The sequence below is a fragment of the Polypterus senegalus genome, chromosome 4, assembly GCF_016835505.1.
Source record: "Polypterus senegalus isolate Bchr_013 chromosome 4, ASM1683550v1, whole genome shotgun sequence".
NCBI classification, from domain to species: Eukaryota; Metazoa; Chordata; class Cladistia; order Polypteriformes; family Polypteridae; genus Polypterus; species Polypterus senegalus.
Window position 1 is genome coordinate 119,454,765 of NC_053157.1, and position 19,415 is coordinate 119,474,179.

The following is a 19,415-nucleotide window of genomic DNA, read 5'->3' on the forward strand; positions in this document are numbered from 1 at the left end:
TTTTGCTTATTTTTGCTCTTTGAGGATTTTGAACCTATTTTTCTATTCTTTAAAATAAAGTCTTTATTTAAAAAAAGTCCTATTCAGACAAGCTGAAGGTATACAGTTATCCTTCTTCTGGTGTGGAGTTTTTTATATTTGAGGTGTTTTCTTGTTAGTTTTCCAGCTTAATTTGTCTGGAGTGTGCTAGGCCAGAAGCCAACAGTTAGCAGTTATGAGGCTAGCTGGATTAAGAGTAAGTCTCCTTGGGCAGGCTGATTAAGTTATGTCCTGCTTTTATGGTCTGTTCATGAGGACTTACATCCTCTTTGCTATGTTTGGGACTCCTGATCACAACATTATGTTGTCCTCTAAAATAAACAAACACTTTTTGTCCAGAAGCTTGGTTCAAGCAGAATTAATATGGAATTCCCTGGATCTTCCATCCATCTATTATCCAACCTGCTATATCCTAACTACAAGGTCACAGGTGTCTGCTAGAGCCAATCCCAGCCAACACAGGGTGCAAGGCAGGAAACAAACCCCGGGCAGGGCGCCAGCCCACCACAGATTCTCTGGATCAGGCAGATAAATATTTTTTTTACAATTGCACATCTGCTCTTAAAGTTAATCTGCCCTCCATATTGCTTTGGCTAATTCAAAAGAGCTGAAAAAAAAATCTGTAAAACTTTCTGAGGCATTATCTTTTTTAAAAATTATCTTATATCTGGAAGAGGATGAGAATTTTTGTGAGAGTGAAGACTGCATTCTAGTTTGGGTTAGGGTTTAATCAATATAAACATATTGTTGAGTTTTATTACGGAAAGACTGATGTCTCATCCAAACAAACCCAAAACAAATTTGCTGCAACCACAATTAGGCCATTTTCATTTGTGGTCAAGCCAATTATACAGTACTAGCAAAATACCCGCGCTTCACAGCGGAGAAGTAGTGTGTTAAAGAAGCAATGAAAAAGAAAAGGAAACATTTTGAAAATAACGTAACATGATTGTCAATGTAATTGTTTTGTGACTGTTGTGAGTGATGAGTGTTGTTGTCATATATATATATATATATATATATATATATATATATATATTTAAACACACACACATAAACATATATATACATATCTATACATCTACACATACTCTACACACACACATATATACATACATATATATCTACATATATACATACATATGCTGTCACACACGTGCGCATGGGAGGCAGCTAAAGGGCTTGAGTGAAGGCAGTTCGGAGGCATGCGGGGTGTGGCAGAGTGCACTGACTCTTTTTCTCCCTTGCCTGTAGACCATCCCCGGGGGATTTCACCTGGATCTCCTGACATCACTTCCGGGACTGAGCCAATGGAAGTCGGCCACACCAGCTCCAGTCCCTCTGATGTCACCTCCGCTACTGAGCCAATGGTGGAAGACCACGTGCCAGATCCATACGACCTCACTTCCTGTCTCCCCTTTAAAACCTGCCCCTTTTCCTTTGTTTCCTCAGTCTTGTTTTGGACTCGGTTGTATGCACTTCAGTGCTCTGTATTTCAAAAGAAAACGACTTTGCAGCCAGGATACCACAATATACGGGTGGCTGCCCCAACTCTTTATCTGTCCATGTCTCGTTCTTGTGACAGTGGCGTAGTCGGCAGGATGGAGAAGTCCCAGAGAGAAGGGGACAGGACCTGCAATATACCCAGGTGGGAGCGTACCGGGGCCTAGTCTTCAGGCGGGAGGGTGCCCCGCGGTCCGGCGTGACCCGGTGCGGGCTCCGCTCCCGGCACTCATAACTAGGCCATCTGGAGAGGCCAGGGAGTGTGCGGGTGGGGCTCACAGAATTGGGCTGCCCTGGAGGGGGGAGGCAAAAGGGACTCAGTATGCTCTCTTGGGGAGAGTGCCTGCCTCCCTCGAAACCAAAGCCCCATTTACCACCTAGGGGTGCCCCAGACTGGCAGGTGAATAAAATAAAAAAATGGAGGTTGGACCCTGAGCGGCCGACCAACAGACAAGCCTGGTCCTTATGGGCAATGGTAGGGCATTGGCTACGGCCATTTGAAAACACGCCCTACCAAATAATAGAGCAGGTAGCTTGCTATCTGCTCCTGGAAGCGCTTCCCCGTGGCTTCACCCAGCCGGTTTGGGGGCGGTTTAAGAACATGTCTGAGCTCATAGAGCTTATGGAGACGCAGAGGGCGGCCTCACACTCTGGGGGAGCAGAACCGTCCTCATGTCAAACCCAGCCGGGTATGTTCCAAGACCTAGCCCCTCCCTGTACAATCCGGAGCTCAGATGGCGTCCGCGTGCCGCTGGCGCAAACCGCTTGGGGCAAGGAGGAATGCAGGTGGAGGGCGAGGAGGGGTTGGTGTGCTCTCGCTAATCCGTTGGCGGTCCCACATACTGGCGTGGTGATCGTCAACGGACACAAGACCACAGGTTTGTTCGACCGCAGCAACATTTCCATTGTTGCCCGCCGCTTTGTGCAACCGCAACAGTGGCTAAAATTTAAGACCGGTATAACCTGTGTCCACGGAGACATCCGCTGGTACAGGTCCGCCGCTTGTGTCATCAGTTACGGAGGGTCAGTTCTGAAACTCACCGTAGCGTCCTACCTGATCCTCCACACCCGGTGATACTAGGGCGGACTGGTCTAAAATCAAAAGCGGTGAGACACATACCACTCCGGGGTTAATTTGGGCCTCGTTATGGACGGAGATAACCCGTCTCAAGCTGCCTCCACGCCGTGTAATCAGCCGGCAGAGAGAGACGGTCGCCCTGACTGACGTGGCAACTCCGGGCCGTCGCGGGCTAACACGCCATCCACCAACGCGCGGAGCGGGAGAAACCACGCCCATTGAGGTCGACGCTGACCCTCTCTCCGTGTTGCGGTTCCAATTTAAAGAAACGCCGGCTTCTTTTAGAAGGGAGCAATGGAATGATGACTCCCTGAAGTTTGTAAAAAATGCAGTGGTCCTTGTCAATGGCCAGCGCACTAATCAGTCGATGCCACAGGGCCCCTACTTTGTGCTAGATAATGACCTCCTTTACCGTGTAGCAATGCATGACGGGCAGGAGACGAGGCTGCTGCTAGTGCAGCGTACCTTCCGGCGGCAGGTCTGCGAGCTAGCACACGCCCACCTCCTAGGTGGCCACCTGGGCACCGAAAAAACTCTGGAGCGGATCAAGCTCCGTTTCTACTGGCCAGGAATTAATGAGGAGGTTAGCCGCTTTGGCGCTTCCTGCCCGGAGTGTCAACTGCGACAAATTCCTAGGAGGGACCGTGCTCCTCTGTTCCTATTCCACTGATTGACGTTCCCTTCCACAGAATCGGGTCGACCTGGTGGGACCCTGGAGCCCTCAGCCCGAGGACACAAGTACATTTTAGTCCTCGTGGATTACGCTACACGATACCCCGAAGCTGTTCCGTTGCGCTCAGCTACCTCTAAAGCCATCGCACGGGAATTACTAGGGTATTGCGCGTGGGGATCCCCAAAGAAGTCTTGACAGACCAGGGGACCCCTTCACCTCGGAAACGTTCAAGGAGACTGCCAGATTACTGAAAATAAAGCATTTAAAGACCTCGTGTATCATCCTCAAACCGACGGATTAGTAGAGAGGTTTAATCAAACTCTCAAGCAAATGCTGCGTAAGGTGGTCAGCGAGGATGGAAGGAACTGGGATCAGCTCCTCCCCTCGTCCTTTTGCCTATCGGAAGTCCCACAAGCCTCCACGGGTTCTCCCCTTTGAACTACTGTACGGGCGACAACCTCGGGGCATATTAGATATTTTGAAAGAAGGCTGGGAAGAAGAGGCTCTTCCCTCCACAAACATACTGGAGTATATCGCGCAGTTACGCGATAGATTTGGAAAGATTCGGCCTGTCCTTAAAAGTCACATGGAGGAGGCTCAAGCAGCACAGGCCGGTACTACAACCGCGCACGCCTCTTGGGAGTTCCGCCCGGAGATCGGGTCATGGTCCTAGTGCCTACCTCCCACTCTAAATTGCTTGCCCACTGGCAGGGCCCCTCTGAAGTTAAGGAGAGGAAGGGACTGGTCGACTATTTGGTGAGTCAACCCAATCGCCGGCCAAAGGAGCGGTTTATCATGTGAACCTGCTGAAACCGTGGAAGGACAGGGACCCCGATCCCTCCTCCGCCAGCCCGCTCACTCTTCGCTCACACACACGACCTTAACTTCGGCACGGACTTAAGTCCCAGACAGCGGCAGGAGCTGGAAACAGTTATCCGGACCGTTCGGGAGGTTGTCAGTGAGAACCTTGGAAGGACCTCTCTGATTGAGCACAACATCGTGACAGAGCCGGGGTTGTTGTCCGAGAACGCCCGTATCGTCTTCCCGAGGCAAAAAAGGCTGAAGTGGAGCTTGAGATCAAGCGCATGCTGGAGCTAGGTGTGATTGAGGAAAGTTATAGTCCCTGGTCCAGCCCCATTGTGCTCGCCGGTAAGCCTGACGGAAGTTGGAGGTTCTGCAATGACTTCCGTCGGCTTAATCAAGTCTCCCAATTTGATGCTTATCCAATGCCACGCGTGGGCGACCTCCTCGAGAGGCTTGGACAGGCTCAATACCTGACCACACTTGACATGACGAAAGGGTACTGGCAGGTTCCTTTAACGGACTCCAAGGTAAAACCGTTTAGTACCCCTAGCGGACACTGGCAGTATCGTGTCCTTCCATTTGGGTTACACGGGCTCCAGCAACCTTTCAGCGTCTGGTGGACAAAGTGCTTCGGCCTCATAACTCATACAGTGCTGCCTACCTGGATGACGTGGTCATCTATTCCAGCACATGGAAGGAACACCTACAGCATGTCCAAGCGGTATTACGGACACTTGGTGAGGCGGGCTCGGATTAATCCCAGGAAATGCTTCTTCGGATTAAGCGAGGCCAAATATTTAGGCTACCTGGTGGGTCGGGGTACCGTAAGGCCACAGTGCTCCAAAATTGATGCCATTCTGAAATGGCCCGTCCATGAACCAAGCGGCAGGTCCAAGCCTTTCGGTTAGCGGGTACTACCGCCGGTTTGTACCTCGGTTTTGGAGAGAGCGGCGCCTTGACTGATTTAACAAAGAAGAGGGCCCCGAACATTGTGGCATGGACTGAAAAAACAGGCGCTGCATTTGGTGACTTAAAGCAGGCCCTTACGTCCACACCTGTTTTGATGGCACCTAACTTTTCTTTGCCTTTCATCCTCCAGACGGACGCTTCGGACACAGGCCTGGGCGCCGTGCTGAGCCAAAGCGTCGATGGTGTGGAGCACCCCATCATGTTCCTGAGCCGGAAACTGTTGGACCGGGAGACCAGGTATGCTGCGGTGGAGAGGGAGGCTCTGGCGATTAAATGGGCGATTACTCAGCTGAGGTACTACCTGTTGGGCCGGGAATTCACCCTTGTCACGGACCATGCACCCCTACAGTGGATGGCCCTCCACAAGGAGTCGAATCCGCGGGTCACCCGGTGGTTTCTTGACCTGCAGCCGCACAAGTTTTCGCTCGTTCATTGCGGGCGCTCTCCACGCCAACGCTGATGCTCTTTCTCGGGTTCACGACCTCTCGGTTAGGGTCGCCCGACCCGTCGGGTCTGGGCTAAGGGGGGGGCCTTGTCACACACGTGCGCATGGGAGGCAGCTAAAGGGCTTGAGTGAAGGCAGTTCGGAGGCATGCCGGGTGTGGCAGAGTGCACTGACTCTTTTCTCCCTTGCCTGTAGACCATCCCGGGGATTTCACCTGGATCTCCTGACATCACTTCGGGACTGAGCCAATGGAAGTCTGCCACACCAGCTCCAGTCCCTCTGATGTCACCTCCGGCTACTGAGCCAATGGTGGAAGACCACGTGCCAGATCCATACGACCTCACTTCCTGTCTCCCCCTTTAAAACCTGCCCCTTTTCCTTTGTTTCCTCAGTCTTGTTTTGGACTCGGTTGTATGCACTTCAGTGCTCTGTATTTCTACAAGAAAAACGACTTTGCAGCCAGGATACCACAATATACGGGTGGCTGCCCCAACTCTTTATCTGTCCATGTCTCGTTCTTGTGACAATGCATACACACATACATACATACACACACATATATACACACAAATACACATATATATATACATACACACACACATATATATACATATACATACATATCTACATATATACACACACAGCTACAGTATTTCGTATCAGTGCAATACGCTGCTTGTTAAAACGGATAACTCCCGCTCTTACGTGCAAGTCTGCGTGGATATTATGAACTATCGTATTTGTTTAAGTTCTATTTAAATTTTAAATAGAAGGAATTTTTATTTAGTCGACAGAAATATCTTTGGTAGGAATGGTAAAAACAGACAGGAATATTATTCGTGAATAAATCAACTCAAACCTTAAACAACTTATAATATTTCGCTCTCCATAAAAATTTATCTTGTCTAAATTATACAAGTTAGAAATAAAGTAAACGTTAAAAGAACAAACATTCAAATTTCTTTACTTTTATGTAATTTTATATAAAAATAAACTTAGATTTTAAATATCCCAAAAGATTTTGCTCTCCATAAAAATATATCCTGTCAAAATTATACAAATTTAAATATGAACATGCTGCATGACAAAACCTGGAAATATAAATAAAATGTGTTCCTTTCAGCAATAACAAATCAAATCATTCAGTTGTCTTTGCTCATATGTCATTTTAGAGCTGGACGCCTGGCATCTTTTTTTGGCCACAAGTTCGTTTCTGTTTGGTGTGAGGTTCTGTGTTGTGGAGATTCTCAGGATGGACTGCAGGTGCTCATCAGTGAGGCGACTACTGTGTGCTGTTTTGTTAGTCTTTATCACTGAGAAGAGCTTCTCACACAGATATGTGCTACCAAACATGCACAAGGTTCGAGCCGCATGTAGACGGACTTTTTTTGTTCTTCAAAGTCACCAAAGCGCCGTGCAAACTCAGTGCGCTCGGTTTATCAGCAAAGTGCGTATTTGGGAACACCGTAGTGACGACTTGGTTCAAGATTACTTGGCAACAGGGAAAGTAGGGCAAGTTGCACTGGTGCATTTGTGTCTCCCATAAAAGCAGCTTCACTTGAAATCACTTTGTGATTGTGCACGGGTAAAAACGTCCGCTGAAGTGTCAGATTCTTATTTAATTCTTCTGCTTTCTGTATCTTCTGCATTGCATTCAGGTTACCCTGATGTTTTGTCTCATAGTGCCGTCTTAGATTAAATTCTGTAATTACAGCCACATTAGCTCCACAAATGAGACACACGGGTTCAGTAAACATATACTCAGCCTCCCATCGGTTTTTAAAGGCTCTATTTTCAGAATCAACTTTTCTCTTCAGCATCGTGTGAGCTAGCTTCGCAATAACTTGCAGCATCATAAGCTGGACTTGATTAACGCGGTAAGTGTTCGGCAAGGCAGCTGAAGCGCTGCATTATGGGATCTGTAGTTTATTGTGTTACCAGCGCTTCATATACCCGGCCATTAATAACAATAATACAGTATATAAAAAGATCTCGGGCGGATATAATTACACGGGCGGATGTGGCCCGTGGTCGCTGAGTTTGACACATATGGACTAAATAGAACTTGAAAAGATATATTTTTTCAAATGTGATCACGCAATTCAGATAGAGTTGACGCGCACTACAGCCTGCATGCCTCAATAAGTCATCCTTCCCTCGCTCTTACTTTTTACCGTTCATCTAATGAATACACTGAGTATGGCTTTACCAAAACAATCATTGATGGCAAATAAAGTATCCATTATTCGAGTATGTAGATCGGGATATATATATATATATACATATATATACCGCGTGACGACCGGAGAAGTAGTGTGTTAAAAAAGCTAGAAAAAGAAAAGGGAACATTTTAAAAATAACGTAACATGACTATCAATATACCGTATTTGTTTTGTGAGTGTTACTGAGTGTTGCTGTCATCAATGATTTGATTATCATTATTTCTTTCAATCAAGTTCGTATTTGTAGGATGTGTAGTGTTCAAGTTACATTCTGTGTTTGTCAATCGTTGTAAAGATGACAGGTTTCTTTCATCGATTCGTTTCTTACTGCATCAATAAACAGCTCGTCTTCTTCTTTATCTGAGACCTGACACACTGCATGCACGGGTTTTTTTTACACTGTCTTCCTTTAGCGGGACATTGACTTTTTCCAACGTGTGCTTTGCTTCCGCAGTAGTTGGATTTATGAATATGCTTGTATGTATCAGACGCTTCATATTTTTTGCTGCCTTTTCAATTGTGTAATTCGGTTTTTGTTCAGCGCTCTTTGGAACTGTTGCTTTTTATCTGTGCAATGGGGCTATGTTATGTAAGGGTCTGTATTTATATGAATTTTGTTTTATTGTTTTTGAATGATTATCCCCCTTGATAAAAGGACAAGTATCTGTAAGTCTGTCTGTGTGTCTGTTCAGTTGTTATGTCTCTGTCATTAAAAAAGATGGTTCATCACAAACATTTATAGTAATAAAATGCATTTAATTTGTCATTCCAATAGATGGCGCATCAAAAAACACTGCTTTTGCAAATCCCATACCAAATTGAATATAACATTTTGCGCTGCATGGTGCACTGCAAATGTTAACACAGAAAATTGATGATTACTTGGATTTTAACCCATCTTAGATGGGTACCACAGCTAGTGTTTTATATTTTTTAATTTTTTTTCGGTTATATCCATCCATTTAACTGGATTTCCATTCCTTGTGTGTTGTGTGTATTGTACATCTTTAATGCCCACTTCTTGTTACTTGATTGAACGTTACGCATGTGATAAATTTCTGACTAGTTGTGTCATTAGACCATATATATGCATATATGGTGTTATAAGCAGCCAATTTTTTTTTTGAGTTAACGGGAATAACCTTCCATGGTATTAAGATAAATAACTATGACCTTAGGACATGACATGACAAAAATATCATAAAGTAGACTGATGAGGATTTGAGTGACACCAAGACAATATGCTTAAACACTGAGCCTCCTTTCAGCATTGTTCTGACTTGGAACTGTACCAAAATTGCATGGTGGTACTTGGGGCCTATTAATTCTCAAGAATCTTTTTCTTTTAAACGTGTTCCACTTATTTGTTATTTTCCAAGTAACTGTGGTAAGTTAACATATTTTTTAAATACAACTGACATCTTCATGCAATTAAAGTCGGTTAATCAATACATAAATAAACAAAGCTTTTGACACTCCTTTTACAGTAGCACTGTGTATCTACTTTGTAACTATAGTTCTTAACTTGTATAATAATTATGTCTACAAAGTTGCAGTGATGTAAAGGATAGTGGTTCTGTTCTTAGTTTGATTCCCAGTTTGTTTCATGTATGGAGTTCAAAAAATTCTCTAGCATATTGTTCATGTTTATATAAGCAGAAAAGGCAGGGGAACGTTCTCTTACTGAAACGATCGTTTCTGTGATTTAAACCATGCTTTTCCTTTGGTCTACATGGACTAATCCAGACATTAAACAATTTAAAGTTAGACATCCTTGTCATTCAACCTCTGAGCTTTTTAATTAGGTCTGTACGCTGTACTTATAAAACTGACTGCCTATCTTTCACTATTGCTATTAGCCACATTAGAGAACAAAATCAGCACTGTTAAATGTATCGTATATATGGAAACACTCTCTTTGTACATATACTTTCAGGGATTACTTTAATAATAAAAGGGTTCATTTAACACTAATAATAAAAGCAAACTAAAAGCAAGAGCTTGTAACCCTGTAACAGTTACATGACATATGACAAATGTCAGCCCTAAGAATATAAGCAACACCAATTATCAAACTCTTGCAACATTCCTACTGTATATGCAACACCTTATGCTACTTGCATGCTCAGCGGCCAGAAATAAACCATTGCTGTCTACCTGGTTCTTTCTGTTTTGCATAGTCTTTATATTAATACCACATACTGTTATGCAAACATTAATTTAGCAACCAGCCTCTATGAGGCTCTCAGTTTCTTGTACTTGTTCTTGTATCACTAACTCATTTTGCAACCCCTGTATGGTAAGATGCTCATGTGTCCACCGCTTGTTCTGCTATGTTATTCCAAAAGAGTAATTACAGTTGAAAAATACTGTTTATTTCAGTTCACATATTGATGGAAACCTGCACGTATCTTATTTCATTATTTGTTCATTTTAAGCTGCATAGTACAATCATACACTTGGCAAGTGCTACTGTAGCTACGTTTTTTTGATTTATTTATGTATTTTTTTGCTTATGCTTTCATTTATTGAACTCAGTTTTGTTACTAGACTAGTTGCATAATTTTCACTGTTTCAGTTGAGTATATCAAAAGATATCATGTTACTTCATTTTTAAATTGATCAATTCTCAAGTTAATAAGCTCTTCTTTAATAGTCAACACATAAGCAATTTGATCATTCAAGTTAAATTATAATTTGACTGTTCCTTTAGATTTTGATGAGCTTTGAATTTATTCTTCATTCTCTTCTGATTGTTTTTTTCCATTGTGAACTGGGACCCAGACACAGGCAGACGGACATCGTATGTTCACCCACAAACACTGTTTATTTACAAGATATATTTACAATTTGTTTCAATGCACTTCCCAGTGCCTCCAGCACCGTTCCCCCAAATGTCCAGGCCTCACAGTCTCTGTGCCTCTCTCTTGGCCACCTCCCGTCCTCTCTCCAGCTCTGTCCTCTTCCACCCGACATCCACCACTGACTGGAGGGAGGCGGCCCCTTAAATAGGAACCCGGATGGGCTCAGCTGCTTCCCGGCATTCCTCCGTAGCCACACCCCAGTGTGGCAGAAGTGCCAGCTGCGCACCCGACAGCCATCCGGGTGTCCCCTGTCGTCTTCCCCCCAGCACTTCCTGGTGTGGCGGAAGTGCTGGGCTCCCTTGATAATTAGGCACTGGGGCGCCGCTTGGCGGTGGCCACGGGTCCCCACAGTGCCCCACCGCTAGCGAAGACACGTGGGTCCGAGTGACACTCCCCGAAAGGGCAGTACGTCCCCAGAGAGAGTCCTATTATGTCCCCAGGGTCCAACACGGCACCCTGGGACATCTTATTTCGGCAACCCCTCTGACGCCAACGCATCAAGGGGGGTCTGCCCCGTGGAGCGGCCCGTTCCAGGAGGGCAGGTCCCAAACAACGTCGGCTCCAGCTCGTCGGGGCTTCTGGCCTGTAAAAAGAGAAAAGGGAGGGCCAGAAGCACTGCCTGGACACTCACCCCGAGTGTCCTGTCGGTTTCTGTACCGGAAGTGCTCCCCCCGCCCTCCGACAGCCCCCGACTTGCCTGGTTGGCTCCTCCGCCGCAGGTTCCATGCCTATCCTCTTGTTGCTCGTGGAACCGCTCTCACAGGCGGCTCGTTCAGCCGCCCAGGGGTTTCCCTCTGCCTCCGCAGAGGACAGTCCTTCTCCGGACGCTCGCACCCAGCGAGACGTCCCTTTCTCTTCTTGGACGCCTTGACGGTCTGGGTCTGAGCATGGCGTCTCTGCAGAGTGACAGGAGACTGCCGCGGGCTTGGAGCGCAGGGCGCTAGGACCCAGGGCACTCATCAGCCCCTGTCCTACCAGCCCATGTGTGTTTGTTCTCCTCGCTCTGCTGGCAGTCTGCACCGGCGCGTCCGCTGTTGGGGAATTGCCTACTTGTTGCCGGTTCTCCTTATTAAAGTCACGGCCGTGTTCGGCGAATCCCCCCTCATGCTTTACGGGGACGGCAAGACTTACCTTCCCCGCGGTACTTCGTCGGCCAAAGGCTCCAGCGACGCATCGATCCTCCGTAATATTCGGCGTCTCTCCTGACGTGACCGCCTTCCCCCTCAGCTGCTCCAACCGGACGATGATAGCACCCAGCAACTGTAATAAAGGCGACTCGGCGGGCCGAAGGGATCCCTCCGGCTCGCGCCGAGCCGCTGGCGAAAACAGAGAGACAGACGCCAGTGGGCTTACCTGTTGATCAGTGCCACTCGTCGCCTGCCTCCTGTGGGCTACTCCCTCTGGCCCAATCGGGTCTCTTCTTGGCACGAGACTGGCGTTCCTTGGTCCTGCCTCTGTACCGTCATTGGCGGGCACACAAGACACACCAGCCAATCCCGTGCCTGTCAGCGGGCGGGACATCCGGAGTGCGGCCATCTTCTCTCCCCTGCTCTGGGTGCGGTGACGTGCCTCCTCGCAGCTCCGCAGCTACTCCGATTTCACAGCCTCCTCTGCTGCCACCGTCACGCTGCCGACAGCCTGTGGCCCGGCGTGCTCCTGCCACGGACGTGGATCCGGATCGTCCCTCCCTGTAGGAAACAAGGTAGGCGCAACCCCGAAGGGCCGATTACTGCAGAGCAGGACACTCACCTCCCGGATCCCGTCACTCCAAGGCCCCTGCCTCGGTGTGGCCTTCTGCATCGCCACGCTGGCCTGGCCCTCCGTCCAGACAGCGCAACTCTCGGAGCCCGCTGCACTCTGGCGACGCCCGTTTGTCTTCCTCCGCACCCGGGGATGGCCATTCTGCGGTCCGGCGGCGGTCTTTGGGGTTAACCGCTCCCACGGGGTTGTGCACGAGCTGCTCCCGCGGCGAGTGTGTGGGCTCCGCTGCTGCGCCGGGTCGTCCACAGACATATTTGTTTTTTTCGCACGTCCCCGCCTTGTACCAGGTGGAGCATCCTGCCGGCTACGTCACTGTGAACTGGGACCCCGACACAGGCAGACGGACATTGTATGTTCACCCACAAACATTGTTTATTTACAAGATATATTTACAATTTGTTTCAGTGCACTTCCCAGTGCCTCCAGCACCGTTCCCCCAAATGTCCAGGCCTCACAGTCTCTGTGCCTCTCTCTTGGCCGCCTCCCATCCTCTCTCTAGCTCTGTCCTCTTCCACCCGACATCCACCACTGACTGGAGGGAGGCGGCCCCTTAAATAGGAACCCGGATGGGCTCCAGCTGCTTCTCCGGCATTCCTCCGTAGCCACACCCCAGTGTGGTGGAAGTGCCGGCTGCGCACCCGGAAGCCGTCCGGGTGTCCCCGGTCGTCTTCCCCCCAGCACTTCCGGGGCTTCCAAGCCCTTTACCCGAGGCCCTCAACATAACTAGGGCAGACGCCCCCTCGCAGTCTGGAGGAGGCACAAGCCCTCCTCCGGTCCTCCTGGGCGTCCCGGCCGGGCCCCAGCCCCAGCCGGGTACCACATGGGATATTCCGGCACCGGGGCGCCGTCTGGCGGTGGCCACGGGGCCCTAAAGGGCTGGGCTTCCAAGCCCTTTACCCGAGGCCCACAAACATAACCAGGATGGACGCCCCCTCGTGGTCTGGAGGAGGCACAAGCCCAGCCGGGGACCACACCATGTTTAGCAAAACTGCCATCCATGATAATCATAAACATCTTACTCTTTTGCTCTCACTTGGTTGAACCATAACATGGCGAAAACAGCATCTATTTACTTTGTAATCTTTAATGGTATATTTCAATGGGTGGCATTTTGAACATGGGCATGCAGACAGGAAAGCATGGTACAAGATATGGGCAGGGCTAAACAAAGCCCAAAGAATGACTGAGTAGAAGGAACTGCCAGAGATTAGGGAGAAGTCATGTGTCCCTTCAGGACAAGAAGAAGGGCATCACCAGAGAGTGGTATGTGCTGTTCCTAAAGCGACCAAGGGCACCTGTACCTACAAAAGGACAACCAGAGTGAGCAAAAGACTACCCGACCAATACAGGGCATTATTCCTACCCAAGCAGGGAATGCAGAGACTGGGTTTTCCTTCAAAAAGCAGGCAAGCAGAGGGAAGCTGAGGAGAACTGACCTTTTACAGGTCATGGGAATAACAAGAATGCAGGGATCCCGGAGGTTCCTAGTGTAGGTGGAGCTCAGCCTGGTGTCCCTTTTAAAAATCTATAGTTGCCCTTTATCCCATAGGTCAGGGGTATGCAACTCTAATCCTGGGGGGCCGCAGTGGCTGCAGGTTTTTGCTATGACAAAACTTTTAAATAGTATTAATGTATTTACTATTAAAGCAATATTTGTTTGGGTCTGATTTTAGTTAACTCAAAGTTATTATTCAGAATCCTTAATTGCCTAATTTAGTTTTAAACCACTGCATTAATTTTTAATTGTTGCCTATTTTCTTAACCAGCCAACAGTTAATAATAACATGCAAATGTAACATGCTTACATTTAAAACTGTGCATATGCATTATGAAGTATCTGTTTTAATACAATGTGTTGAAAGTACAAATCAGTTACAGACCACAAAAGATATGGATAATTTTGTTTGAAAATGACAAATCTGCAAGGTGATAAAGATTTGTCTTGGAAGAATGATAGCAGCAACAAGCCATATAATCCCAGGTTTCATTAATTTTCTAGGCCTGGCTTCTCATGATAAAACTGGTTGGAATGAAAATCCGTACCCACTGCTGACCTCTAGGGCCTGAGTTGAATATCCCTGCCATAAGTGATTCAGGACTAAGTTAACACCAGAATGGGTTATGAAACCCGAATCTAAGGAAGTGTGGCTTGTGAGCAGAGGCAAAACAAACCCTTGACCAGTAGGTCGAAGAAACACTAGACAGTCCACCAACAACTGTGCAATATGCTGATTTGTTAGGCCCAGAGTGGCCTTAGGTGCAGAATATTTATTTTTACTTCCATGTAAATGAATGTTTTGTGATGGGATCAAAGATAAGCTATATTATGTTCAGATTCAGATTCTGTGATGATCAAAATGTTGAGAAAAGTTGTTTTTAACATTGTGTCTGTGTGTGTGTGTGTGTGTGTATATACATGTACATGTGGGAGGAAACTTTCTTTTTTTTTTTAAAGAAGATGCTTGCCTTGTTACGGGCTCCAGGCCTACAGTTTTTGGACCAGTTTGGTTCAATACTTATGTCCACATCCTTCAAAAACAAAAACAGATTGAGCAATGTTCAATGATGAACTGCAGTATTTAGACAGAATTTTTGCAGTTTGCTCCATTTATTCATCCTAACAGGACTATTAATTTTTCAAATTTTTACACAAATAGTCTTTGAGATACATAATGTATTTAAATATACTGTACATTGTGATAAGAACTCCTTACATCATAAAGGTTTGGGGCAGCCACCCGTATAATTTATTCTGGCTGCAAAAATGTTAAATATTTGAACAGATGTGTTCACAGCACAGAAGAGAACTGCTTGACTGGAAGCAAAATGGCGGCTTTAAAGGCCCGTAGAGGAAGTGACATCATCAAAGGTGCCGGAACCTGGTGTGATTTTCCGGGAATGGTTTGTAAGGAACTGAGAAAGACAGTCAGCACACCCTGCCGCCCCTTGGTCTGATGTGGTATTACAATTACTCAAGCCCTTTAGCTGCCTTCTGCTCATACATGTGTGACAACATGTATGCACATACACACACTCAAGGAAATTTATAAGTGACAATAACTGAGTGTTTGTTTGCCCTTCCTGGGTACATGCTGGATGATGAAGAAAAAGAAATGAAGACTCAAAAAAACAAACACGCACACCAAGATTTGTAAAGATTGACATGCACAGAGACAATAAGTCACCTCTGTACCAGTCTGTCTATGCAGCTTATTTACTTCATATTACCCAATATGTTTAGTTTCAAATTAAATATTACATGTATGTGTGTACATAATAACTATTATGTAAGTTATTGTACTTTACTGTATATTATTGTACAGTACAATAGATTTCCTTTGATATCACTAAATTAAAATTTACATAAAAGTACCAGATATTTAAAAAATACTGATGTATGTAGATTTACATCATGAAAGATATGTACTGTATATTGATTTACTTTTCATAAATCAAAGTTCACAATTTAGCCTACACATTCCTTTGTTTCCAGCTTTGATTCCAAATTACAATCAAATGTACATCATAAACATAATAAGATATAGTTTTTAAACCAATCATATCTTAACTTTGATATCTTTTGACATTCTGATATTTCCTTACATGTGTCAAAAACTTGCCAAAAAGGTCTTGATGGTCACACAATAACTGTAAAGGGTTGGCTCTAGACAGAAACAGCCTTAATGATATAGTTCATATTGGGTCGATAGTGGTTCATACCAAAAGGAACATAAAACAGTTTTCATGGCAAATTTTAAATTGAGGAAACATTTTAAGTATTTGTTTATAATTACATTGTACAGTCAATCATTTTCAGCCCACTTAGTCCTGAACAGGACTGTGGGGGTCTGCTGGAGCGTATCATATGGCACTAGTCAATCACAGGCCAAACACGTGCACACACGCACACACACTAGGGCCAATTTGGGAATGCCAGATCACCTACCCTGCATGTCTTTGGACTGTGGGAAGAAACCCACGCAGACATGGAGAGAACATGCAGACTCCACACAGGTAGGTCCTGGAAGGTGAACCCTGGTGTGTTTACTGGGTTGAGACAGCAGCGCTAACACAGTGCCATCGTGCCTCCCCTGAATTGTACAGTGCTTTTGATTATTTCTTTAAACAGTATCCTTGCCCTAAGTACTTTTTTTTTATTTGGTCTCTTTAAAATTCTAGAATTGTTTAAAATGAAGTATGTGATGTTATGACAATTAAACGTTTTGTTTGAATACCAAGTAAAATAGATAAGAAAAAGTGTTGCATTTAATTGTTTTATGTTATGTTGTACCAATCCATATTACGTCGTATCACATCACATAGTGAAGAATACTTGGGAAATTACTGTATCATTAATATTGAATTGTGTCATTAGTATTTCAGAGGTTTACACCCACCTAGGAAGTATTATATGGATCACTCCATACTGATTCTTTTACTCTGTTTTGTATATTGATTATCCAGGTATTATATCATCCTAAATCTCTTTTTATTGGCACTTTGGCTTCCTTGGATAGGGCGATGCCTGATGGCCTCCTAATTGACACCAACAGATTTTTTTTCTGCAGAACACAACTAGCTTATCTCATTACCATTTTTCTTACAAATTCACTATTTTTTAATCTAATTTCTTTCTTTTGCTTCAAGTACTGTATTCTCAATTCACCATCAGTGGTTGATTCGCTTTTCTGAGCTGATATAGTTTTCTTGTCCAAAACTCATGAAACACTGTTAATACACTGGAAGTGGATTCAGATTCATTACTTGTGAAAATAATAATAATTCTTTGCATTTATATAGCACTCTTCTCACTACTCAAAGCGCTCAGCAATTGCAGGTTAAGGGCCCAACAGAGCAGAATCCCTATTGGCATTTACGGGATTTGAACCGGCAACCTTCCAATTGCCAGTGCAGATCCCTAGCCCCAGAGCCACCACGATGGAGTATGTATCAACATGACTAATGTCTAAGGGCTTGTGTACATTATTAGTAATATTTGTTACCCAGTGTTACTATGCACTTTTTACTCTTTATTTTCAAAGGATGTCATGTAGGCCAACTGAATTGTTGACTACACACCATTTGCTTTTGCTCACAGTACACAAAGGGCTGCCTTGGATTACTCTGTGACCTACTGTACTTAGGTTCCCATCTTAGCTGCCTTTTGCTTTATTCTGCCCAATGCAAGTGGTATCCCTGCCACTTTACAATAGGCAATATTGATCATATTGGTATCTACACTTTTTTTGGCAGCAGTGCAAGTTCAAAAAGATATGAGGTCATTTTATCATTTGAGGTTATAGAAGATGAATATATATTGACAACACCATGGTACATAGTACATGTGCGGATAACTGCCGATTGTTTAGGCATCCAGGTAATCGCCCGAACATAAAAATAGCTAATATTATAATTTTGGGCCAATAAATAATATAAATATTTTATTTATAAATGTCAAATTATGATATACGAACACAGGCCATATCTAAGTTAATCAGACACTAATGCACTTACAATGCTGATCTTAGTAAATAGCCATATTACGTAAAAAAAGCTTTGTGAATGACATACTTGGGAACTCCAAAGTTTGAAAATACTTTGAAATTTAAAGGCATCATCTATAATGTTTATCCCAAACATGGGCAATGGTTTTGATCATATTGAATTTAGAAGAGCTAGAATATATATAAAAAAGATATATTAGCATATTAATCTGTATCAGAACAAACCTATTCTCAGTTAAAGTGACTGACAAAACTAAATTGGTATAAGAGTGAACAAAATAATGGACAAGTATATCTAATACTGATCCTTGTGTATTCACTGCCATTGGAAGGGCATAATATTCTTAAACCTTCTTAACCAAAATCATGTTTACAGCTGGCTGGAGACCATTCTGGTAACAATGGGGGCAAGGCAAGAAACAGAATTTCATATATCGTACTCACACACATTCATGCACAAACTCATATGGGGTGAAGTTACAATAAATCTTAAGGCAAATAGGCCTTACTTGAATGTCTTTGGGAATTTTGGAGGAATAATTGAGTACCTGGAAAAAAACACCAGAAGATACAGGGAGAACTTTAAAACTCCAAATAAGAAATGAACATACATAGGATTTAAATCCAGGATTCTGGATACATGGCAACACTAACTACTGAATTACCATGCTACCCATTACTGGTATAAGAGATCAGAGGAACAATCAGCTTGTAGGAGCTGGTGTGAAGGATGAAAGAATTTTCATGAAAAGGAAAGAACTGTAGGTTATTGGGACCCATGTTCAGCCATGCAATACTCTTCGAAATTTTCAAACCATTATTAGGTTTCCAAAACAACAATAATATTTAATATTGTTTTCTTCCTTTACTTTCTCTTATCTCCCCCACCTCAGAGGAGGTTTGTTGTCCTTTGCTCCCCACTCAGACTTCCCAGGATGAGATGGAAGACTTGTTTTTAAACTGACATTCTTGATACTTCAGATGACAAAAAATTGCCTCTAGAAAGGAGTTGTGGATCAGGTGGAACTATGGTAGGACAGCAAATCCTTCTCCAAACATCTCCACCTGGTGGCACTTAGGTGACCCAACAGGGCAACTCATTGGAACCATAACTTCCATGCTGCTATGCAGGTGTTGAAATGGTGGCTTGCCATGAAGGATGTCACTACCCAGTGCACTGGAAACCACATGACCCTGAAAGGCAGTCTTCCACTGTCCCTTCCTTATTTGGCTTTGTTACCAGGAAAGGGAACACCAGCTATACCAGTTGGGATGCTCCTCCACTCATACTATCCATTGAGGTGTAGCGGGTCAAGTCAAAAAGGCCACATTTTAAAATAAATCATCGCCGCACTCGCGGCTTAGAGAGGGGGGCGTGGTATGTGTGGCCGGAGCGGTTGCCGCGTGATTCATGATGCGGACAGTCCTCACTTAACTGCACAGGTGAGGAGTCGTCTGCATCCGTAATTGGCGCCAGGAGCTGCTAATTGCCACATCTGATCCACATCCCCGTAATAAATCGAAGCATGAGGCGGCTAAGGGAGGAGGAAAAA